This window comes from Lissotriton vulgaris, chromosome 7 (genome assembly GCF_964263255.1).
Source record: "Lissotriton vulgaris chromosome 7, aLisVul1.2, whole genome shotgun sequence".
Classification (NCBI taxonomy): Eukaryota; Metazoa; Chordata; class Amphibia; order Caudata; family Salamandridae; genus Lissotriton; species Lissotriton vulgaris.
Window position 1 is genome coordinate 1,633,664,555 of NC_141695.1, and position 22,382 is coordinate 1,633,686,936.

Here is a 22,382-nt window from a genome sequence, read left to right on the forward strand (position 1 = left end):
GAACCTTCAAGAGTGAGAAAAGGAGACAGGCATTGCAGGGCGTTGAAATTAAGGTTTGAGATTGAATCAAGCCTACTTATCCTTGGTGCCTAGCACTCTACATTTAACAGAGCCGATGCGCTCCACAGGAAAGAAAGCAGAACACCAGGTGTCGACAGATTTTAACACACTGATGGAGACCAAAAGGTGGCCGGGCTGTACAATGCTGTCACGTTTTGAACAGCATGAGTTTGGCCTGGGCTGGAAGCAAGGAGCATGGTGAGCAGGGAGGGGCTGGAGAGGTGTGGGCACAGAGAAAAAGACAATATGATAGGAAGTGCCTGGCACAAAAGCTCGCAGAAGGAACAGGCTCGAACAACAAGCTCTTGGCATTGCTGTGCGGGGGGCCGGGCAGGAGCGCATTGGCGGGGGAGCCAATGCGCTCCTGCCCTTTGATGCAGCCTTTGATGTTCGAGCGAGTGGGAGGGAACACCATATGGGGTGTGATTGAGAAGTGAGGCCAAGCGCGCGCTGGGGAAGCGTCGCGGTTGCGTACCTCACATGCATTGGGGCTGGTTTCATGAATTTGTTTTGCCTAATATACTCTTGAAGAACAACGCATGCGCGTTGGTTCTACGAGACCTAAAAAGGGGGGGAAAGTGGGAAATAGGAGGGTAGGAGCACTGTACCTGCTGTGGGGTGTTTAGGGTGTGCTATAGAGTGGGTGTAAAGTGAAGTATTTACCCCTACCGGTGTGTAAGTGGTGGGCTACGGAAATTAAGTGAGGTATTGTGTAGAGTCGGGTGCGGGTAAGGTGAGCTGGTGCAGGACTCGCGGATTAAAGCGTGAGCCTAAATTGTGTGTCTTATGCTATGAAGTCATGTGCCATGGCCGCTGCACTACAGTTGTGGAAGTAGTGTCTGGATGTGTTTATAACTACTAGGACGGACTACTGACCTGTACTGGTATGAAAGTCCTGGGGTACGGAATATATGTGAGGTATTGTCTAGAGTCTCATGCTGCTAAACTGACCTGCTGCCGGAGTCGGGGATTAACGCATGAGCCCAAACTGTGTGTCATCTGCTGTGAAGTCATGTGCTCGGGCCGCTGTGTCACATCTCTGCAAGTGGTGTCAGCATGTAGTTATAGCTACTTGGATGAACTTTTGTTTAGAACATTGTAGCTTGTGTATGGTGCTTAGGTTGTGTTGTATAGGGAGTGCGAAGGTAAATCAATATAGTATTTGTAAAGCGCAAACTACTCACTCCTATGGGTGAGTAGAGCTGGGGATCAAAGCGAGAGGTCTGTGCTACAAAGTGAGATGGTCTGGACGCTGTACCACAGCTGTGTGGAGAATACATTTTGGCGAGGGTGCTGGAGTTGGCATTATATGGCCCTAAAATAGCAGGCTTAAGTTGTAAGTTATAGGGTGGCTCTAAAAAGAGCCCTTGTGTTCATTAGTTGGAGCTACATATAAGTGCGGATGCACAGCTTCAAGATATTCAAGAAAACATGGTTTCCCTGATCTGTGAAGTGTACTCCATCACTTCTGTAGAAATCCGCCATATCAATTGTATGTTGTTGTTGTATATGGACCCCATTTTGTGGTCTTTGTGGTATGCAGAGACAGCTTTGTTGACAGTTTTCAAAGATTTTTCAATCTGAGGAGAAAATTGTTTGGACCATTTCCACTTCTGTCTTTGGCATATATTGGAATATACAAAGACAGTTTGAGGCAAAAGTGACATCAATTGTCCAAAGGTGTCCTTCATAAGCATTTCCAAACCCATCCCAGTCAATGTGCCTAGGTTGTTTCAACTATAATGCACAATCATGAGGTCAGGGTGTTGGAGAAGCAAACAGGTTTTAACCAAAGGCAACAATTGCTGCCACTTCAATCCTCTCTGTCCCAACCATTTAATGTACACATTTTGTAAACCTAGGTCTAAGTCAATACATCTCTGTTCTGCATACCTCTTACACCAGAAAACATAGCTATGTCTTACGATCCACACTAGCATTTTGAAGGTATGGCTGGAAGGTATGGAAAGATATCTGTAGCTCACGCAGTTCCTTCGTAGAATAAGAGATATATTTAAAGATGGGAAACTAGTGTCTTTTCGCATACAAAACGGTACCTGATTGGGAGATGAAAAGCATTGTTTTTTAAAAGTAGGGTGCACATTTGTTTTGTGGAAAAGTATATTTGTGATTGGTTAAGAAAAAGCAGTTTGCACGTGGAGTACATATTATAAGATAAAATTTGCTCTACTCAACTACATTTGCTCCTTGCATATGGAAGGCACTGTTCAAACTTAAAACAATCGTGAACTTTTAACCTGCATGTGCAGTTAAATGTTGGAGAAAATGTTGCAAAAAAATATCTTTAGGTTTAAAATAATTGATGTACTTTTAACCTCCACGTGTTGTAGAAAGTTCTAGAAAGTGTGTTGATAGAATACGTTGCATTTCTGACTTCGATGTAATTTGTTCTTGATTACCTACTGGCGGTCGCCAGTAGGTAGTTATCACTGTTAATGGTCTGAAAGTGCAGTGTTGCTCAGAGTGGCATGGTGGTGATGTGATATGGTGCTACACTCAGGTATGAAACCGAGAGTCTAAACCATGAGGTAATTGCTGTAAAATGATGTGGTCTGGTGTTTGTAGCATACATGTGCAAGTAGTGTTAGTAGGTGTTTATACCATACAGGGAGTGGGAAGTGAACGACTGACCGCTACTGTGAGTTTATACTATACCGGACATGGGATGGGAAGCGAAGTAGTTACGCCTACTGGTGTGAAGACTTGGGGATGAAACTGAGCTGATTGCTGTAAAGTGATGGGCTCTGGGCGCTGTAGGATACTAGCCGCTGTAGTATAGGTGTGTAAGTAGTGTTAGTATGCGTTTATAGTATACTAGCAGCCCGTCCCGACGTTGTCCGGGTATGAATTGCTGCCGGCCAGTAGTATATTGTTTTATAGGATTTCATTTTTATAGCATTTCTTATCTGTGACAGGCCTGTGAAACGCTCCGATTCACAGTGCACTGCTGATGCACTTAAGAGTGCGCGGTCAGTAGTGTATGAACTCGAGTTTCCCTACTTTATTTTTCCTTGCAATATCATATAGCACAAACTCGACAACATGGCATGAGCACAATTTACATTACAGAAGAACACATTAATTTGTGATAGGCACGGGGAGACAAAGCGATTTGCCTGGAACACAGGATGTTGAACTGATGCCGAGATTCTAACGTAGCTCCCCAGCTCTAAAGTTCGCAATTTTAGGACTTCTGGCGGGAGGTGTGTCTAAAAGTGTATGTCGATGCTGGCCATCAATGAGAGAGACCTGTGCATTTTTCAAATGGGTGGTGAAAAACTATGAGTATGTTGCTAAAGATGTGGGCCGTCGTGCCACCAATGTACTTACCGGGGGAGGGATAGTCCCTTTCTTGCTATTTCCGTGGATGTGCGTGGCGTGAGGCCTGTGCGCAACAGAAGTGGAAAATCTCCAGTGTGCGCCTCAGGCGTCACTGGAAGTTAAGGTGAGATTAGATTTCCTGCACAATGGCCCCTGTTTGCGCTCCTTCCGGCCCTTGGGAATAGCGCCATGCCTGACCTCCAAACAGTAAAGCAGGTGCACGTCACTGGGCACAATGAAATATTAGGCACAACGTTTGCTTTTTTTCCCGTAATCCCGCGCCCCGCAAACGCCCACGCCCCCAGCACATGCCCACAACACGATATGAGACATGGCATGAAGGGCGGAACGTACCACACGCCCCCAGCATTTGTCACGCCCCCAGCAAACGCCCACAGCACAGCGCAGACACGCCAAGGGACTACTTTGCTGACACGTTCTTTTACCTTTTAAATGTATATGGTGGGCGTCTGCAAAGCCTATGTTCTTCTGCTGCAACTGCCCTTTCCAACGCTGTATTGGGTGTTGTAATTGGTACTGTGGTTCCTGAGATTACCCGCCTCAAAGGTTTGGGCTCTCTCTTTATTATATTAGTATAGATAGGGAGTGGGAAGCAAACTACTCATCTCTACGGTGTGAAGACTCAGGGATTAAACCTTGAGCATTGTGAGCTCATTGCTGTAAAGTTTTGTTCTCTGGGCGCTGTAAAATACCTGTGGCGGAAGTGTTAGTTTACGTTTATACAATATAGGGAGTGGGAAGCGAAAGTCTTACCCCTACCAGTCTCAAGACTCGTGGATGAGACCATGAGCTCATTGCTGTAAAGTCATGTGCTCTGTGTAGTATTCCATTGTAAGTCATAGTAGAATGTTAGTATGTAATTTTACTAGAATCTAAGGGGCATATTATGAAGGAACAGCGTTCACATTATTGCTGCTTTAGTGGCAGGAAACTGCAGCTTAAATGGCAATATTGGGCTTGATAATATGCCGTAGAGAATTCCAATAGAAGCCCATGTTAACACCAGAACATGGGCTTCTGTTGGAAATGTCCACGGCATATTATCAAGCCCATTATCGCTGGTTTAACGTCAGTTTCGTGCCGCTAAAGCGGCGATACATTTAACGCCGTTCTTTGATAATATGGCCCTCAGTATGTAATGTTAGAATGTAGGGCTGTCATGAGGGGACCCATGCGGAGTTTGTACACGGTGCTGGATTAGACGGATGCTTTGCTGTCTGCTCCTGTTGGTGGTTGTTTCAGGTGTCTTGTTTTCTTGTAATAAATCTACTTATTGGATCCACTGCTCTCTGCCTCTTCACTACATAAATTTGGTGATGCGTGGGAAAAGGCAAAAAGAAGGTACCACTCACCAATATTTCAAAATTGCTTGCGTTGTGCTTAAGACCTGTTTTCTTCATGTAGCTGTTTCTACTCATGCCATGTTCGTCGGCTCATTAAACTATGTCATCCAACTTCTGGTAGGATTTATATTTTTTGGATTTTGCGCTTCCTCTGCTTCTTCACTACATTCTGGTTGCTGTACTACACATGTGTAAGTAATGCTAGTATGGGTTTATAATAACAAATGCATCATGGTCCTAGGGAGTGCGACCTCTCAGGCGCAGCTCATACAATGTCCCGGGGTGTGCACTCGATGGACATTTGTGTTTGCTATTAGAGGGTGGTGCATGGCTTCCACCCTGTGATAGCAAATACTTGTTTGACTACTTGATGCGAGAGGAGGAAAACCTTGTATTGCTGTAATAGAGGGGATGTGGATGGTAAAAATGGAGAGAAAAGAACAAAAAAAAAGTGGGGTCTTACCCGTTCTTTGAAATGAGGCCCCTGGTGGGTGGGTAATGTTCCGTGGCTAACCCAAATATTATATTGAGGGGGCTCTGTAGGGCTGGGGATCTTAATGTCACATGTAAATTAGGCGCGAAAGGGCATAGAGACGTTTTGTAACCTAGGGAAGCGCCACCTTCCCGGGTATTGTTTACTAGTTGTTCGGGGGGTTCGAGGCCAACTGAAGTCTGGGGATCGCCACACTCTGGGTCTTTACTTAGATATACACGGTGGCCCTCGGCAGTCCCTGAAGTCTCGGTGGTCCTAGGCAGTGCCTTATTTGTTCTGTAATCACACGGGCAGTACTTATGGTGTTATAAAGTGATACACTCATAGAACTCTTGCTGTTGTACAATTACCCAGGCTTCATTTGTCTCATAGTCAGTTAGATTATGTTTGGTAGGTGGACTCTAATGTTAAATAATGTTGCCCTTAAAATCTCCTATAAACAGATGATTTTTACAATAAATAATAGACAAGTGTTGTCAGAAAAAGAAAACCTATACACTCAGTTATTTATTCGAAAAAAAGTAACCTTCTTTAAAACAGAAATAAATAGAAATGTAACTTTAATAGAACAGTATAGTAAAAAAAACATAAGTTGGACTCCAGTGGAAGCAGCGTAAGAAACCTGCAAGACAAAAATGAAACATAAGTATATGTGCTATGTGGAAGAGGTAAAGAAAGGTAGTCCGAATGAAAGGACCATAGAAGGGGAGAGAGAGTCAAAAAAAGAGCGGGAGGAGGAGACCTCCCAGCCCTTGGTGTTTAATCCACCGTCACTCATTTGTCTAGTACGCTGGGGTCTGCGAGAAAGAGTGTGGTTCAGCAAGTCCTTAAAATTAAATACATGAGGCCAGAGATTATGGGCCATATTATGAAGAAATGGCGATAACATTATCGCCGCTTTAGCGGCAGGAAACTGACACTAAAGCGGCGATAAGGGGTTGATAATATGCCCTTGTGAATTCCCTTAGAAGCCCAGGTTCTGGTGTGAACCTGGGCTTTCTATGGGAATTCACAAGGGCATATTATCAACCCCTTATTGTCGCTTTAGAGGCAGTTTCCTGTCGCAAAAGTGGTGATAATGTTATTGTCGTTCTTTGGTAATATAGTCCTACATTATTAGCTACGGGAACATCGCTTGCATGCACCTGTGCACCCAGGGTGCTGCACCCCTACCCCTACCCCTTCCCCTCCCCCCCACCCCTTCCCCTGGTCTTGCACACGGGGCTTCACTGCTCACCCGCCACCACTGGTGTGTCCAACGATGTGTTGGTGGAAGCTCCTAGTCCGGGGTACGTTTGTGCGGTAGACCAGGTCTCAGGTTGGGGACAGTGTCTTTATACCACAATGGAAGGTGTCAGAATGCCAGGGCATCATTGCGGGGTCAGCTTTCGCTCCACCCTTCTTGTGGCAATCAATGGAATGTCTGAAAAGGGAGAAATAATTTAATGGTGGAATCGTCTGGAGGTAAATGAAGGTTTATTTCAAGCTTGATAGAAAATAGGAGTTGAGTGCATCCTTCGTTTTTGAAGTACGATCTACCAACTGTTAGAGGAAATCGTGGTTCAAAGAGGAGTTGGGGTGCAGGAGAATACACAAGGGTAAATAATAATATGTTATGCCAAGGTTCACATAGAAAGGAACGGAGCGCATGCTTTAAGCGTGGGGCCCGATTCACAAAACTAACTTAAGACAAAATCCTAAACTTACTACTTTTGGTATTCACAGAAGTTAATATTTTGTCTTAAGTTTGTCTTAAGACAGACTTAAGACAAAATCCTAACTTAAGTCTGTCTTAAGTCTGTCTTAAGTTTGTCTTGTTTGTGCATGTATACTTAGTAAGGAGCTCACTACAGTGTCCTAAAAGCCAACGCAACGTGTCTGTAGGGCAGTGCTGCCCGCTGGCTCAAGCCTACAGTACGGTCCAGCAGGTCCTTAAAATCAATCAATCAATCAATCAATCAATCAAAACATTTGTATAGTGCGCTACTCACCCGGAGGGTCGCAAGACGCTTGGGGAACGGAGGTCCGCTACTGCTCAAACAGCCAGGTCTTGAGTTGCTTCCTGAAGCAGAGGTGGTCTTGGGTCAGGCGGAGGTGGATGGGGAGGGAGTTCCACGTCTTGGCAGCCAGGTAGGAGAAGGATCTTCCTCCCGTTGTGGCTAGTCGGATGTGGGGGACGGCGGCGAGGGCGTGGCTGGTCGATCGTAGCTGGCGGGTGGGAGTCAGGCGGTCGTTGAGGTATCTTGGGCCTTGGTTGTGGAGAGCTTTGTGTGCGTGGGTGAGGAGTTGGAACGTGATTCTCTTGCTGACGGGGAGCCAGTGCAGGTTTCTCAGGTGTTCGGAGATGTGGCTGTGTCGGGGAATGTCCAGGATGAGGCGTACTGAGGCGTTCTAAATGCGCTGGAGCTTTTTGTGAAGTTTGGCTGTGGTTCCGGCGTAGAGGGAGTTGCCGTAGTCCAGTTGGCTGGTTACAGGCTCCTGGGTGACCGTCTTCCTGGTTTTAGTGGGGATCCACCGGAAGATCGTACGTAGCATGCGTAGGATGTTGAAGCACGACGCGGAGACGGCGTTGACTTGTCTGGTCATGGAGAGGGAGGAGTCCAGGATGAAGCCCAGGTTGCGTGCGTGGTCTGTGGGTTTGGGTGCACTGCCCAGGGTAGGGGGCCACCAGGAGTCGTCCCAGGCGGAGGGCGAGGATCCCAGGATGAGGACTTCCGTCTTATCTGAGTTCAGTTTCAGGCGGCTGTTCATCATCTACTCGGCTACGTCTTTCATCCCCTCGTGTAGGTTGGTTCTGGCGGTGGCGGGATCGTTGGTGGGGGAGAGGATCAGCTGGGTGTCGTCGGCGTAGGAGATGATGTTGAGGTTGTGTTGGCGTGCGATGGCCGCGAGGGGGCTCATGTAGATGTTGAACAGCGTGGGGCTGAGTGATGATCCTTGTGGTACGCCGCAGATGACTTCGGTGGCCTGGGATCTGAACGGGGGGAGGCAGACTCTCTGTGTTCTTCCGGCGAGGAAGGAGATGATCCACTCCAGTGCCTTCACCTGGATTCCAATGTTGTTGAGGCGCTGCACTAGGGTGCGGTGGCAGACCGTGTCGAACGCCGCGGAGAGGTCCAGGAGGATGAGGGCGGCTGTCTCCCTGTTGTCGAGCAGGGCTCGTATGTCATCGGTGGCTGCGATGAGGGCGGTCTCGGTGCTGTGGTTGGCCTGGAAGCTGGACTGCGAGTGGTTGAGGGATCCATTCGTCTCGAGGAAGGCGGCCAGCTGTCTGTTGACGGTCTTCTCAATGACTTTGGCATGAAAAGGAAGGAGTGCGATGGGGCGGTAGTTTTTGAGGTCAGTGGGTTCCGCTGATGGTTTCTTCAGTAGGGCGCTGAGTTCGGCGTGCTTCCAGCTCTCTGGGAAGGTGGCATTGTTGAAGATGTGGTGGGGGCAGGGGTCGGTTGGAGATCCGGAGTGGATGGAGTCCATTGGGCGGATGGTGTCTTCGGTGTTGACCGGGGTAAAATTAGACCGATGTGACTGAATGAGGTCAGAGATCACATCATTATGCACGGCAACATCGCCCTTTCGCACTCAGGGTGATGCACCCCACCCCTCCAGCAGAACTGCCCTCAACAGGTGTCTGAAGGGCAGTGCTGCCCGTAGGCTCGGACTTACCTTATGGTACAGCAGGTCTTTAAAATGAGACTGAGATGTGAATGAATGAGGTCAAAGATCACATCATAACACATGGCAATATCGCTTATTCTCACGTGTGAAGTCTGGCTGATGCATCCCACCCCGCCGGCAGCACCGCGCTCAAGGGGTGTCTGTAGGGCAGCGCTGCTCGCTGGCTCAGGCCTACAGTATGGTCCAGCAGGTCTTTAAAATGAGACAGAGATGAGACTGAATGAGGTCAGAAATCACATCATTACGCACAGCAATATCGTTTGTTCGCACATGCGCACTCAGGGTGATCCACCCCTCCCCTCCTGCAGCACTGCACTGAAGAGGTGTCTGTAGGGCATCACTGCCCGCTGGCTCAGGCCTACAGTACGGTCCAACAGGTTGTTAAAATGAGACAGAAATTAAACTGAATGAGGTCAGAGATCACATCATTACGCATGGCAATATCGTTTGTTCACACCTGTGCAGCCAGGCTGAAGCACCCCACCCCTCTCGCCGCAACGCACTCAGTTTGAGGCCCTGTGCACCCAGGCCGCTCTGCTCACATGCTGTCATTGTTGTGTGAGCACACACTACGGACAGCATTGCTCACAATTCAGATGGAGTGTTGATTGCAGGAGAGTGTACACCTCATGGATCCCTCTTGTAGACGACGGGCAGTAGGGCTCACACTTTAGAGCCAGTGTTGATTGCCAGGATGGTGTACACCTCATGGATCCATTTCTCTTTTTTTATTGCACATTGTGATATGCGAGGTGGATGCGGCATATCATTTGAGGTAGTTTGGAAGAAGAGGGACTTGTGGCGTCGTGGTTATCCTATTTATATGTATGCAAAGTGGGCTGGGCTTACTTGCACCAGGGCAGCGTAGGGGTGTGAACAATTATTCCGGGGAATTGGGCGTTGTTCAGTTACTGCCTGGCCAAGAAGTGTACTTCTGTGTGTTTCTGTTGTAGTTTTGACCTTGCAGAGTGTGCAATTTAGATTTGTGTAGCATGTGTCGGCAGGGCGGAAACTATTGTTCATGAGATGGCATGTGATCTAGGATGTGCAGTCTGCCCATGGCTGATGATACTCCTTAGAGCCACCAATACCCAGGCTGAAAGGCAGCACAATAATGTGCACACACACAGACACGCCAGGGGCATTGTGTAACACATATTTGTTTTATGATGGAACGTTTGGGATGCATGGCAATCAAACGTGGAAGAGCATGATTATTGATCAAGGTGATCGTTGCATGTTGTGTTTAGTATAAGATATGTGTATACAGGAAAACACTTTTCAAAAAAACTTTCTAAGCAGAAGAGGTGTCTCTCATCAAACGCTGTAGAGAGAATGAGTAAAATGGGTGGGGTTGTACAACTGTTACAATGGGAATTGCTATGAACTAATCAAACGTTTTTTTTAAGGTCACGTGGCAATCCCGTATCGAGGGCGCAAGGAGGCCACACCTGACGCGATTTTGAGAAAATATATTTATCATAATATAAGTTTATTACAGTTCGAAGTATATAAATGTTTAAAATATTTTAGATTATCACTCACTCTCATATATAGTTTAAAGTTATTTAGATTTAGTTTTGAGACATAAAAAGAAAAAACCGAGGGAATGGCATACCCGGCGCGTCACCATACGTCTATGACATAACACAGGGCCTAGGAGCGTGCACTCATAGCATACGCAATGCGCAGCGGGCATGATCCCATACATACATGACGTAACGCGCGGCTTGGTACTGCGTACCCGTCGGATACCAAAGTAGCAGCTGGCGCGACCTCATATGTTACACAGGACACAGTGCCACGAACCTGTTGGATACGAAATGTGCATCATTTACGAGTTTAGCAATATGGCATTTAGGATTTGTGTGGTGATGGAGCTTGGTACACTACCGGTATAGGAGTGCAGTTTCTCACCAAAAAAAAAAAGATATACATATTTTGGGGGGATGATATAAAACATTACATAATTTTTAAAGTTAAAATAACAGAGCTCCAAAATATTACAAAAAAACATAGGTTTTATAAACATTAAAATATGAAATTAGTATTTAAAAAAACAGTGAAATTCACTTAAAAAAACATAGGTTTTACAGACGTTATAGTTAGGAATTAGCATTTAAAAAGCCTTTGAAATTCACAAAAAAAACCCATAGGTTTCAGGGTCGTTATAGTTAGTTGGACATTTGACTAATGAAACCAGAGAAATTTGCCTCTTGGTTGAGCTGACTATAACTCGCGCCCCCGCAATGCACTGCAGATGACGTCACGTATTAGATCATTCATGACATGGTCAGTGACATCACTGATGACATCACTGATGACATCTCAAATGACATCACTGATGACATCACTGATGACATCATCCACGTGAAAATCTGATGCACCTCATCAGACCCTAATATAACACTTGATACACCCACTCTAAAATAAAGACTATAATTTTAGAAACCATGAACACACCAATACCAGTTAGTACATATCCACTCACTAATTCCTAGGTCTACACACACATCCATTCATAAACCAATACAGTCAATCATACATACAGTCAGCCATCAATACAGCATTATCATATCCAGTCACATATCTTTACAGACACTCACACTCCGCCTCTCTTTCATAGAGTTATTCACACACCTAGTCAGTAATGGAAATAATGAATCACACTTTTATTTACTCACCTGTATAGATATACACATACCACATCACTTATTTAAACATATACTAACACATACTTACACTCTAATACAATAACTAATACAAGCACACACTGATCCATACAGGCACTCTCACAATCACTCACTCTCAAATATAGTAATTTAAACAGTCCAACACTCATATATAATGACTTTCACATATGCAGTTACTCACACATGTACCACTGAGGCATTCATTCACTCACGAAGACACTCATACACATACTCACCCAGTCATACAGCCCTTCACAGATACAGACTTGAACACACATTCCCAGTGAATTATCCACTCACACATCTATGCACAGAGTCACCCCCCACCCATCCACACAGACACTCAGGCACCCATACAGGTACTAAGACAAGCAATCAATAGCTCATATAGATCCTCATTGAGCTGCTAACCAAACCATGCAACTCCTTACACACCAACTGACAACCTAAACTGTGTGAATGTCTGTATCAGTCGCTAACACATGCATTAAGCAAGACACAATTATTCACTCACTTATACAGTCAGTCACACACCTACTTAATCATCCATCCTGACTCTTATACACCCATTCATTCTTCAGTACATCAGGGAATATATATATAAAACATATTTACATTTTATAGAAACACACATTCACTGGATGATGTGATCAGTGATGTCATTAGTGATGTCGCTTGAGATGTCATCAGTGATATCACTGACCATGTCATGAATGATGTAATATGTGACGTCATCAGCAGTGCATTGCGGGGCGCAAGTTATAGTTAGCTCAACTGTCCAACTAACTATAACGTCTGTAAAACCTATGTTTTTTTCAGTGAATATATATATATATATATATATATATATATATATATATATATATATATATATGCACACAACATGCAACGATCATCTTGATCAATATTCATGGTCTGTACATTAGCCTTCCACGTGTGATTGCCATGCATCTCAAACGGTCCATCAAAAAAAATGTGTGTTACACGATGCCCCTGGTGTGTGTGTGCACATTATTGTGCTCCCTATCGGCCTGGGTATTCGTGGCTCTAAGAAGTATCAGGAGCCACGGGCAGAGTGCACATCCTAGATCACATGTGACAAACAGTAAACAGCAATGTGTAGATTTCTTTTGCTGTACGGTCTGTTGTCAGGCTTTACCAATATAGTAATTTGTTATATGTGAGACTTTCAGATTCACATTTGACATGCATTGCTTGATTGTAATGAGCATTATCACTGTGTATGACGTAGCCTCACTGCTGATCCTCCCTCCATCCGAGCACATTCACATATGTATGCTTCTCAATAGCAACACTTTCAATAATACTGCACACCATTGACATGCCCATATCCACAACCTTGACAACGACATGTGATGTTCGCCATTCAATCTTTTCAAACACCATCTCTTTAGCGATAGTTGCCGCCCTCCTGACACATGCTCCACTAATGTAAATTGCACACTCTGCGAGGTCAAAACTACAAAAGAAACACACATAAGTACACTTCCTGGCAGGGCAGGAACTGAATAACGCCCAGGTCCCCGGAATAAATATTCACACCTCTACTCTGGCCTGGCGTACTCAAGCCCAGCCCACTTTGGGTAAGTATAAATAGGTTAAGCACGACGCCACATGTCCCTCTTCTTCCACACTGCCTCAGGTGATATGGCCGTATCCACCTCTCAAATCACAATGTGCAATAAAAAAAAGGGATTCATGAGGTGTACACCATCCTGTCAATCAACACTGGCTCTAAATTGTGAGCCCTATTGCCCGTCGTCTTCGAAAGGGATCCATGAGGTGTACACCATCCTGAAATCCTCACTCCAGCTGAATTGTGAGCACTGCTGCCCGTAGTGTTTGCTCACACAACAATGACAGCAGGTGAGCAGAGCGGCCTGGGTGCACCACGGCTCCAATTAAGCACGGTGCAAACGAGCGGGAGGGGTGGGGACCATCAGCCTGGCAGCGCAGGTGCGAACAAGCGATGTTGCCATGCGTAATGATGTGATCTCTGACCTGATTCAGTCTCATCTCTGTCTCATTTTAAAGACCTGCTGGTCCGTACTGAAGGCCTGAGCCAGCGGGCAGCGCTGCCCTTCAGACACCTGTTGAGCGCGGTGCTGCGGGAGGGGTGGGGTGCATCAGCCTGAGTTCCCACATGCTAATAAGCAATGTTGCTGTGCATTATGATGTGATCTCTGACCTCATTCAGTCACTTCTCTGTCTCATTTTAAGGACCTGCTGGACCATACTGTAGGCCTGAGCCAGCGGGCAGCGCTGCCATACAGACATGTGGTGTTGGCTTTTAGGGCACTGTAGTGAGCTTGTTACTAAGTATACATGCACACAGCCTTCCGCCACTGCATTACACGCACACATTATGCTTCTAACATGCGCTCTCTTCCTTTCTATGTGAACCTTCGTATAGCGTATTAAAATTTAACCTTGTGTATTCTCGGGCACGCCAACTCCTCTTTGAACCATGATTGCCCCTAACAGTTGTGTAGATTGTACTTCAAAAACGAAGGAGGCACTCAACTCCTGTTTTCTATTAAGCTTGAAATAAACCTTCATTACCTCCAGACGTTTCCACCATTAAATTATTTCTCCCTTTTCAGACACTGAATGGATTGGCTCAAGATGGGCGGAACGGCAGCTCACCCCACGATGATGCCCTGGGCATTCTGACGCTTTCCATTGTGGTATCAAGGCACCGTCCCCGACCGGAGACGTGCTCTCCTACCGTACAAACGTACCCCGGACTCGGGGCTTGCACCAATACATTGTGGGACACACCCGTGCTGGCAGGTGAGCAGGAACTACAATTGAGCACAGTGTGGGGGAAGGGGCTGGGGTGCAGCTCCCTGGGTGCACAGGTGCATGCAAGCGATTTTCCAGTAGCTAATATTGTAGGGCCATATTATCAAAGAACGGCGATTACTTTATCGCCTTAGCGGCAGGAAACTGCAGCTAAAGTGGCGATAATGGGCTTGATAGTATGCCCTTGTGAATTCCCATAGAAGCCCAGGGTCACACCAGAACCTGGACTTTTATGGGAATTCACAAGGGCATATTATCAAGCCCCTTATCGCTGCTTTAGCAGCAGTTTCCTGCCGCTAAAGCGATAATGTTATTGTTGTTCCTTGATAATATGGCCCCTAATCTCTGGCCTCATATGTTTAATTTTAAAGACTTGCTGGACCACACTTTCTCGCGGACCCCAGCGTCCTAGACAAATGGGTGACAGGAGGGTAAACACTAAGGGCTGGGTACAGTAGGCTGACGCTCTGTCTCCTCTTCCCTCTCTTTTTCTGACTCTCCCTCCCCATCTCCCTTCCACCCACTCCCCCTCCCTCCCATTCTCACTTTTGTCCTTTCATTCAGATTACCTTTCTTTACCTCTTCCACATAGCACGCATACTTATGTTTCATTTTTGTCTTGCAGGTTTTCTACGCTGCTTCCACTGGAGTCCAACACACTTTTTTTTATACTATACTGTTTGTTCTATTAAACTTACTTTTCTATTTATTTGTGTTTTAATAATGGTTACTTTTTTCAAATAAATAACTGAGTGTATAGGTCTTCTTTTTCTGGCAACACTTTTCTATAGTTTATTGTGAAAATCATCTGTTTATAGGAGATTATGAGGTCAAACCTTTGTAATATTACAATGCACCTACCAAACCTAATCTAACTGACTATTACACAAATGAAGCCTGGGTAATTCTACAACTGCAAGAGTTATATGAGTGTATCACTTTATAACACCATGAGTACTGCCTGTGTGATTACAGAACCAATAAGGCACTGCCTAGGACCACCGAGGCTTCAGGTACTGCCGAGGCCCAATCTGCATATTTAAGTAAAGCCCCGGAGTGTGGTGATCCCCGGACTTCAGTTGGCCTCGAACCCCCCAAACAATTAGTAAACACTACCCGGGAAGGTGGCGGTCCCCTAGGCTGCAAAACGTCTCTGTGCCCTTCCGCACCTTATTTACATGTGACATTAAGATCTTCAGTCCTACAGAGACCCGCAATATAATAATTGGATTGGCCACAGAACAATACAACATTACCCACCAGGGCCTCATTTAAATGAACGGGTGAGACGTTTTTTTTCTCTCCATTTTTACCATTTGCATCTCCTCGATTAAAGCGATACAAGGTTTTTCTCCTCTTGCTTCAAGTAGTCAAAAAGGAATTTGCTATCACAGGGTGGAAGCCATGCACCCGCCCTCAAATAGTAAACACAAATGTCCCGCAAATGCACACCCTGGGACATTGTATGAGCTGCGCCTGAGAGGTCGCCCTACCTAGGACCATGATGCATTTGTTAGTATAAACGCATACTAACACTACTTACACACATGTAGTACAGCGACCAGAATGTAGTGAAGAAGCAGAGGAAGTGCAAAGTCTAAAAATATAAATACTACCAGACGTCGGATGACATAGTTCAATGAGCTGACGACCATGGCATGAGCAGAAAATGGGTCTTCAGCACAACGCAAGCAATTTTGAAATATTTGGGAGCGTTGCCTTCTTTTTCCCTTCTCCCGCTCATTGCCAAATTGTTGTAGTGCAAAGGCAGACAGCAGTGGATCCGATAAGTAGATTTATTACAGGAAAACAAGACACCTCAAAAAGCCACCAACCGGAGCAGACAGCAAGGCAACCATCTTCTTCAGCACCATGTACAAACTCTGCAAAGTTCCCCTCATGACAGCCCTACATTCTAACATTACATGCTTAGATTCTAGTAGAATTACATACTAACATTCTACTATGACTTACATTGGAATACTACACAGAGCACATTACTTTACAGCAATGAGCTCATGGTTTCATACAGGACTCTTGACACCGGTAGGGGCGAGTATTTCCCTTCCCACTCCCTGTATTGTATAAACACCTACTAACCCTACTTGCACACGTATACTAAAGCGCCCAGAGCCCATCCCTTTACAGCAATTATCTCGCTTTCATCCCCAAGTCTTCACACCGGTAGGCATGAGTACTTCGCTTCCGGTATACTATAAACATACAGTAGCGGTCAGTAGTTTGCTTCCCACTCCCTGTATGTTATAAATGCCTACTAACACTACTTGCACATGTATACCACAGCGCCCAGAGCCCATCCCTTTACAGCAATCCCCTCATTTTCATCTCCAAATCTTCACACCAGTAGGCATGGGTACTTCACTTCCTGTATAGAATAAACGCACGATAGTGGTCAGTAGTTCGCTTCCCACTCCCTGTATGGTATAAACTCCTACTAACACTACTTGCACACGTATGCTACAAAGACCAGACCACATCACTTTACAGCAATTACCTCATGGTTTAGGCTCTCGGTTTCATACTCGAGTGTAGCACCATATCATATCAGCACCATGTCACTCTGAGCAACACCGTACTTTCAGACCGGTAATAGTGACTACTTCGCTTCGCACTCCCCCACAGAGGTTACCGTGCTCCTAACCTCCTTTCCAACTTTTTTCGACCTTTTTTCCCCTTACTATCTTCAACAGAATCACAAAATGGCGGCCAACACTTCCTAGTTGCAATGGCTCTCAGCCCTCGCAGCCAATAAGCATCAAGCTTGTGCTCGTAACACCTCAGCCAATCAGATGGCAGAATTCCCAAATATCGATATCTGTACATTTTGATACTTCTAAATAACTATTGAACGGATTTACACCAAGTAAACAAAAGCGTGCTTTCTTCGACCAAAACCCTTCTCCCTGCCAAATTTGTGGTAATTCCGTTCACCCGTTCGACCTGTAGCCTTGTCTAAAGTTTCCTATGGAAATTAACATGGAGAAAACACGTTTTGGGACCCAACTTTTATCTCGGACTCCAAATGACCTTTTGAATTTAAACAGTTGCATCTAGCATTATAAGGATACTCACCTGTGAATAAGTCTTGAAATAGACAAAACGAGTCAGGGTATGAGCTTGCAGCCAGTATGATCTGAAAATAAATGCTTAGATGTATTTCGAAATCGGGCTCTGCACTTTGGTCTTGTGGATTTAAATGATGGGTTTTCCATTCCTGTTGATGCAGCAGCTGCCCTTTAGAGTTGGAGCCCCCAAGAATTGGAACTTTGTTTGGCGTGATATATATATAACAACCACAAGATCGCCATGAAGAACTACCACCAGCGTATCAGGGACACCAAAAGAACTTTCATCAGTGATAAGGTCAAGACTAACGAATCCAACATGAAGGAGCTATTCAATGTCATTCAGCAGTTCGCTAACCCCTCCAGCGCAGCCACTGACATCGCACCCTCCCAGGAACTCTGCGACAAATTCAGCTCCTACTTCCACCTTAAAATCAAGGCCCTCTATGACAATTTCAGCGAGCCGGCAGAAGATAGCACCACACCACCCACCACCGGCGTAAAACCGACCATCACCTCGTGGGACACCGCGTCCGTCAAGCTCATCACCTCAACCATGAAGAAGACACACTCAGGAGTCCCAACGGACCCTTGCACCCTGCACATCTTCCACAGGGCCGCCACTGCCATCGCTCCCAAACTAGGCCAAACTATCAACTCCTCCCTCACATCCGGCACCTGCCCAACGAATGGAAATGCACATAGGTGAAACCCCTCCTCAAGAATCCAACGGGCGACCCTACCGACCTGAAGAAATACCGGCCTATCTCTCTCCTCCGTTTCGCAGTAAATGTCACTGAGAGACTCGTGAACGCCTAGCTTACCACCTTCATCGAAGAAAACTGCATTCTAGACACTTCCCAGTCCAGCTTCCGCAGCAACCACAGCACCGTGACCGCTTTCCTTGCTGCCATCGATGACATCCGCATGCTGCTCGACAAGGGATACACGGCAGCCCTCATCCTCCTAGAACTCTCTGCCGCCTTCGACACGGTCTCCAATCGCATACTAGCCGCCAGGCTCCACAACACAGGAATACAGGGGTCCGCCCTTGACTGAATACGATCCTTCCTCTCCGGCAGAACCCAGAGGGTCAGACTCCCCCCTTCCTCTCTGACCCCACTGACATCGTCTGCGGAGTACCCCAAGGATCTTCATTAAGCCCGGCGCTCTTCAACATCTACATGGTCCCCATCGCCGCCATCGTCAGACAGCATGGGCTCAGCATCGTATCCTACGCTGACTACACCCAACTCATCCTCTCCTTCACCAAGAACCCAGAAATCAACAGGCTCAGCTTCCAGGAAGGTATGAGAAATGTGGCAGCCTGGATGAAGGACAGCTGCTTAAAGCTCAACTCCGAGAAGACCGAGGTCCTCATCCTTGGACTCTGCACCTCCACCTGGAACAACACTTGGTGGCCCTCGGGAGCCCACCCATCCCTAGAGACCACGCTCAGAACCTCAGCATAATCATCGACTCCTCCAACTCCATGAACCATCAAATCAACATTGTCTCCTCTGCCAGCTTCAACTGCCTCCGCATCCTCCGTAAGACTTTCAAATGAATCCCCCCCGACTACAGAAAGACTGTCACCCACGCACTCATCACCAGCAGACTACGGCAACACCCTCTATGCCGGAATCAACAAAACTCTTCTACGTAAGCTGCAGGCCATCCAGAACGCTGCCATCCTAGGGACACCACGCCACGTATATATGACCCAACTCTTGCGAGACCTCCACTGGCTCCCCATCGAGAAAAGGGTCACCTACAAACTCCTCACCCACGCCTACAAATCCATCAACATGGGACCCAAATACCTCAACGACTGAGTATATGTCCACGCACCCAAGAGGAACCTCCGTTCCGCACACCTCGCCCTGGCTGAGGTCCCTCACATCCACAGAAACAGGACAGGCTGGAGGGCATTCTCCTACATCACAGCCAAGACCTGGAACGACCTCCCTGTCAACATCAGACGCTCCCCAACATTGCACACGTTCAGAAAAGTCCTCAAGACCTGGCTTTTCGACTGATCCAGAGCAGTCCCCCCCCCCCTCACGGGTGAGTAGTGCGCTATATAAACCACTGATTGATTGATATATATAATGATATATATAGGGATTTCCAGAAACTCTGTCAAGGGTCCTGGCCTTCTCAGCTTATGTTGAACACCCCTGCTCTGGAAAGATCCTAACCTTTCTACTGAGCAGACCAATAGATTCACCCTCCTAAAACCTGCTATCCCCAGGTCATATAAGATATATGTGGATGGGAGGAAGATCCATTCCCCAGCCAGGCTTAAAGCTTTTGAAGCACCCTGCCTGTATCTTCTTGTAGCCTTATGGCAAAAGCAACTTTATAAAGTTCGGAAGTACAGAAAAACCTACCTGTTCTTCTTAGCTTACTAACCCTAAACTCATAATCTTCCACTCTAGTGTACAGGAGCCATCTCGTGTATTATTTCACAATAGTCCCCACAGAACACCTGGACATTATTAAAGGGATATTGCAGAGCTCTAATGTTGATGATTGTTCATGTCTCATGGCTATGAGGACAAGCTTTCTTTTCTTTTAATTTCCGTACATTTTTATTTTCATTGGATGGCCCCTTTAATGAATTTGCTCTCCGACTCATCTTTTCTGCATTTCCTCCTCATAAAAACAATCAAAAGCAGTGATGTTGGGGCTATGGGAAAATGTAAATAAACGAATGTCAAATATTGGCTTTTAATTCTGATGACAGTGGAGGATTTTTAAAGCTTTTACAAAATAAATGTTGAAACCTACACTCCTTTTCAAATTGTTTTTTAGGGCATGGTGTGCGAAGCTTTTTGAAGGTGGTCAAGCATCTGTTCCTTGTCTACATCGGGACGATAATTTTGGACGCCTTCAGAATGAAAAACGACTACTTGCGGTGGTTCGTAGAAGAGATCCTCGGACCTGCCTTGGCATTTGAAGCTGTCGTAGTATGCCTATTTGGAAAAATCATGTTTTATCATCTGTTGTCCTTCGTCGTGGATTTTATAGTTGGGTTCATGCTGGCAATCTTGACTAAGTGCACTGCATTAGCCCTGCGTCGGCTTCAGATAAACGCTTCTCACCGGATGCTTCTAAAAATCATCCTCTTAGACGCTTTTGAAACTGGATCTTGTCTGGCAAGTATTTTTGGAAAAATCATCTTTTATTATCTGTTGTCTAGGGTCATGTATTTGATCTTTGGGGCCATCGTTTTATACTGGATTGTGATCAATTTACGATAAATATCTACCTTCAGTTGTTCCCAGAAAAGATTTTAAACCGTGACTTAGTATTAGGCATTCTCTTTGCACGCGGTTTGGAAGGAATTATCATAAATCCCTATCCTCTTAGTAGAACCTCAATACTGACAAGCAAAGTGGTACCTTTGATGAGAAGCCTGATTTTAATTCTGTTAGGATCATTTGAATGGCTTGTGAAGGGCACGTCGTCTTGGGGTTCACTATATCCATCTCCCTATTTAGGCGAGTGATATCTTAGGCATACGTATTGAAATTATATTTCTTGGGATGTAAAGGAGGGCTGGAAATATGCTTAGATTGACTATTGTAGCAACCCCTATTCAGCTGTTAAGTATTCTTTTCCTCCCATCTCATCTCCCCAAATTAAAAATGCAGCACCAAAAAACCCAAAAGGGAATTTTCCCATTCGAGAACACTGAAGAACCTGAGGAACCTAACCATGAACTCAATATTGAGAGCCAATATTCATTAATTGGTCTCCTTTGCACCAGGGACAGCAAGGAGAGGATAAGTTTGGTTGACCTTGGTTTAGTCCTCTTTCAGAAGCTAACAGACCAACCCAAAGCCCTTTACTACTGTGCATCAACATTATTTAGCTTTGTTGGATTCCAGCGTGATTCTTTAGCCATTTTGCACCCTTGAGGATTGGTGTGGTGACGATTATTTCCACCTTGGTTTCCAAGGGCTGTACTGACAAAGCTGGAGGAAGAGTCCTGCTGTTTGCGGGATGTCCTGTGATGTCAGTATCGGTCACAGGAATTGGTTGAGCAAGTATTTGAATCTCACTGGATTCCCACAACAGCTGCAACAAAATATCAAACCTTTTACTGTACATGTTGAGTGCTTCACTAGTTTCTAGTGACTCCCAGGGCAGACCACTACTCACATTCTAGAGGTCAGGAGAGACTCCATCAATCTGACTGTTGCAGTAACTGGATCACATGCCCCTAACATAGACTTGACCAGCACTACACGCCTAAGGATGTTTACAATTTTTTCTTATACTCCTAATGTGGGAGACCTCATCCAGTCAAAGGAATTGATGCAACAAAAGAAGCATATGTCTTTCAATAGCACACGATTTCCTGAAAATGTTAATATCGAGTGTGGCCAGTGAAAAACTACCCTTCATTAGTTCTTGCCTACAAGGCAATGCAAGCTGTCTGGATGCAAAAGACCTATTGCGGGATTTTACCCTTCCTAATGCTCGCAATTTGTTGGCTTTATTTTCACTTCTATTTGCTTGCATCTAACTAGTGGCTTTCCTGGCCCCTTCTTGAGTTTTTCCCTTCCCCATAGTATTGATGCTTTACGCTTTTGCTTGGTTGCCTCCTATCGGCCCATTGCTCACTTTTAGGAAACCCCTTTTTACTTTCTGGTTAACCACTGCATGGAAGCGCATGTGTTTTCCTGTGTGCTTTTCCTCCTGCCAAAAACCCATGTCCCTGTGCTACATGTTGCTCTTTCTTTAATGTACTCCTCACTCCCAATGTTGCTCTCTCCCACGTGTGCATCTCCCCCACAAAATACTTAACAGTCTGCATTGCACTCTACGTTGA

General features: G+C 45.7%; 1 pseudogene; it reads left to right on the top strand.

Annotated features, from left to right (window-relative positions):
* Positions 1-224: 224 nt before the first annotated feature.
* LOC147706172 (solute carrier family 2, facilitated glucose transporter member 10-like) lies at positions 225-21,940 on the top strand (annotated as a pseudogene).
* The last annotated feature ends 442 nt before the right edge of the window (positions 21,941-22,382 follow it).